Source organism: Neovison vison, chromosome 11 (assembly GCF_020171115.1).
Source record: "Neovison vison isolate M4711 chromosome 11, ASM_NN_V1, whole genome shotgun sequence".
In the NCBI taxonomy this organism is placed as follows: Eukaryota; Metazoa; Chordata; class Mammalia; order Carnivora; family Mustelidae; genus Neogale; species Neogale vison.
The window spans coordinates 32,689,006-32,693,536 of record NC_058101.1 but is presented as its reverse complement, the minus strand read 5'-3'; positions in this window follow the sequence as shown (position 1 = coordinate 32,693,536).

Below are 4,531 nucleotides of genomic sequence, written 5' to 3'. Positions count from 1 at the left end.
TTAATGGTCCTGAAAATTGAATTAGCTCAGTGACTGTTCAAAGATCCGTGGTGATAAAAAAACAAGCCAGCACACAGAAACCACCCGTGGTTAGTTGCCCAGAAGCTTTTCAGCTTGGAGTTTTCAGGGTTAAAGTGAATCTGAAATCGTAATACAACACAGGCAGATCAAGGTGGTGGTTATAGGTAAAATGTTACAAAATATTCTCAAGTGTCAAATGTCTTGGAGTGAGCAACCAATACCTAGACATTCTTTCTTCCCAGCTAGAAGTCCTTTGCTTTACTTTGCTTAGATACTCTTCAAGTTTTCAAAACAGCAAGAGTGGTCAAAGAAAATACATTAATTGAAAGTGGGGTAAAGGGAGTCTTTGCGGGGAGTTAACATATCCTTTTAAATTGCAGAGGTCCTAGAAATGTTTTCCCCCTATAATCAGAAACTGAGACGTCTCATTAAGTTGGCTCCCTGAACATGCTTTGGAATGGGTCCCTCCAGGAGTGGATTTCCCCGCAGTAAAGCTAACATGCCCCTCTCCGCTACACTAGCTTTCTGGGGCCCTAGAAATGAGTTCTTTTTCTTTTCTCTCTTCCTTCCTTCCTCCCTTCCTTCCCTCCCTCCCTCCTTCCCTCTCTCTCTCTCTCTTTCTTTAGATTTATTTATTTCTTTCAGAGAGAGAGCAAGAAAGAGAGAGAAAGCACAAGTGGAAGGGCAGAGGAAGAGAATCTTGAGCAGGGCTAAGCATGGAGCCTGATGCGGGGCTCGAACGCATGACCATAAGATCACGACCTGAGCGAAAACCAAGAGTTGGACTCTTAAGCCACTGCATCACCCAGGCGGCCTTAGCAATGAGTTCTAATGGTCGTATGTTTTGTAAAATTTGAAAAACATAAGGTGCTTTAACAGCAATCAGTTAAGACTACTTGTTCCCCCTTCAGAATTCTCTCCTGCTGTGTGGGGTCAGAGAATGCATTTTTTTGGGGGGGATCTGATGAGGGGAATTTATGAGCTACTTTGCATAGTTTGCTGTCATCTGAGAATATACCTGTGTGATTGCTCACCACCCTGGCGTACACATAAGCTAACTAAACCATGCCCACTATATGATGTGTCTGGCATCTTGACTTAAAAGCACAGTAGTATGCAATAAGCCAGCTACAGAAACATGTAGGAAAAGGGGTAAAACAAACCTTGGAATATATGGAGACTGAAACTACTCTGGAAAATTCTCCCAACTGCCCTTCAGATGTGGAAAATTGTAAATGGGGGTTCACACTGACACCTAACTAAAGCTGTTCTTTCTAGTCAATAACACTTCATCTTTTTTTTCCCCTTTGATGAGAATTATATGAAATAGAATTTGTAGAAATTCCTATGTTTATAGAGCATAAACTGAAAGCAGTATGATTAACTGAAGAGTTGCACATTTTGCACATTCCAGCACATCAGATGGAATGTCTTACCTTAGTAAAGTTTGGCAGTTCCAGATAAAATTGTCTCCCATAAAGTAAAACAATCGACTATGATCAAAGAAAGACTGACTTATTCTGCTAGTCTCTGTATTTAGGTAATGTTTCAAAATTGTTGCATGAAGAGGTAATCAAAAAGAATGCAGCAAAAAAAAAAATAGGAAAAGGTAGTATAGAGAGATATTTCTGGAAGGAGATAATAAATATATTATTTTTCAGGGTTTTGTTATGTTTTAATTTTTTAAAGATTTTATTTATTTATTTAGAGCATGAGAGGGGGAAGGGGCAGAGGGAGAGGGAGAGAGAAAATTTCCAGCAGACTCTGAGCTGAGCCCAGAGCCTGATGCAGGGCTTGATCTCACAACCCTGAGATCATGACCTGAGCCAAAATCAAGAGCTGGACACTTCACTGACTGAGCCACCCAGGTGCCCCTGGAATGTTTTTGTTTTTAGTCAGCTTTAAAAATTTTATAATTTGCTGTGACTTCTTTTATTCTAACTAAATAGCCCTGTTACACTTAATCTTATATTCTCAATTTTGAATTCTTTTCTTAAAGAAGGAGCTTCCAAATTGTGTTAAGTGGCAGGGTGTGCAGAATGTGGATCTGCCCCCTGTCTTTCTGCGGCAGCCATTTTCTCATGGTATGGACAAGCTCTAAAGTGTGGGTATAGAAGGGAATCATGGCCCCTGAGCTAATACTTTTCTGCTTGGTCAAGAATCAGAAGCTAGGTTGTCTTCTGAACTCTGCCATTTATTGCCTGGATGGTCAGACCCACAACTCCGAGGGAAGGGAAGGGGGAGAGAAATGTTATTTAATGAGCATTCAGTAGTAAAATGCCAGGATCCTACCAGTACTTTTTCTTTATACAGTGTCTTACTTCATCTTCACAACTGGTTTACGAGTGTGGAGGAAGCTGTGATGAATGGAAAGATGGAGAACTTCTGTGAGTGAGTGCTCTGGAATTACAACATATATCTATCTGGCTTTATGGACAGTGGATTTTTGTCCTGACTTATAGATTTAAGACTCTAAGCTTCCTCAGCTATAAAATGAGGGTAATTAGGTCTTATTTACCTGCTTCCCAGGGTTGTGTCAGCCATCAGTTGAGGAAGCCTGTGAGAAAGCACTTTAGATATTATTCTATAAATATGAAATAACATTAATACCTGAGGATTGGAATGCAGCCTGTAAGATTTGAGGTATTCAGTTATTTAACAACTCTGAGACACTGTGGCAAGGGGGGCTTCTTAAATATGTTTCCCAGATAGTGGTACAGTACGTGTTCTGTGCCAACTACCTGGGGTTAGCTGTTTCCTGCTTGGACCCCAACAGGGATGTGTCTCTTCCTACTAAATATGTTCTTGGTTCCACATCCAGGTGGAGAACAGAAGTGTAGAAGGATAATTACAATAGTAAAAAGAGATACAGAGCTTAGAGCTGAGTTTGGAGGACCCATCAGGGTCCCGGCTCCATGGGGAGTCTGCTTCGCTCTCTGACCTTCTCCTCGCTCATGCTCTCTCTCACTGTCTCTCTCTCTCAAATAAATAAATAAAATCTTAAAAAAAAATGGCACTGAATACACAGCCTATGAGAGGAAGTCATCATCCAACAAAAGCAGTTATTACAGATTTGGTCATTTCCATGAACCTTGTACCTTTGTGGCATCTCAGAATAATATGGTCAAAGTATTACAGGCTCAAATAACAAGGTTACCACCAGAATTTTCAAGAAGATAAATCCAAATTGGACCAAAACAGAATTTCTCTTGGTGGGTTGGGTAAGGAAGAGTAATTCCTGATAATTCATGACTAAGAAGGAAGTCTGGTTAGCCTCAAGGATGACACTGTTGAGTTATTTAAAGAAAGTTGTGTATGTTCATGTTCAGCGTAAGTGTATCTGAATATAGATGGCTTCTTCTGTTTAGTAGTCCTCAAAGAAACCACTGTTAATCTTCAAGTGATATGAATATAAAAGTCATCCAACATATTTCCATAGACAGGTGCTTGAACTAGGTAGATCATACCTGGTTATTGTAGTCAAGATTCTGGCTTCTGTACAAGGTAGACAGGGTCAGAAAAAGTACTCGACAAAGCATGTTACTGCATGGACTGCACAATAGGGAAGAGGGAGAGGCAGGTTCTCCCTTGATGCCTTTCCAGATGGAAACTTTAAAAATATATTTTGAAACCTTTATGTAGTGGAGGTAGTAAGAAAAACGTTTTCTAGGAAGTTATATGGACAGGGACATGTATTCATTGATTAATACCAACCAAAATATTTGTCACACTCTTTGCTATTTTATCTGCTTTTTAATCCTTTGATCTCTCTCATAATTTTCTAATTTATAGACATTATAGAAGTGTAGAGTTCAGGACAGTTTCTTAGAAGACGTCGTTCAGGCTTCCCATTTCATTAGCTAAATTATTCATTCCCCAGAAGCAGACCTATGTCTGACTTTATTTGGTTTTAGAAACTCGGCTCACTTTGCTGACATCAGATTTACTGAAATTATATAAGGGTAGGGATAAATTACTCAAAAGATAAAGTAATGTGGTAAAGGGTGTTTTTAGTTTTGACTTGATTCTCTCTACTTTAATGGGAGTGAGACCAATTACACTGTGTGAATTAATCCCAGTGATGCTCTAGAATCCATTAGAAATCAGCATCCCAGGCCACCTCCTGGATAGTCTGGCCATTAATTGAACTCAGATAAAAGTTACTTATTTTATTTTTTTCTTTTCTTGTCTAGATATCCTCTTCTAAATTATGTTTTGCTTGGTTCTTATTTTTCATCTCTGTTTACATTTTGCTGGTTTATTGCATGGGTTCTGCCATAAGTCATATTAAATCTTTTGTGGAAAGTGATAAGGCTAAAGCAAATAATACTGGCTGTTTCCATCGATCTTGTTTGTCTCCTTTGTTTTTATCTTTTCCATCTGCCTCACAGTTATCAGAATTCTGATGCTGTGGTGGCCTGGTGCCTCCCTGTTGCCCTAATATTCACTTTCAACTCTAATCCAACTGCCGGCCATTTTTTCATAGAGAAACAGGTGCTTGGACTAGAGG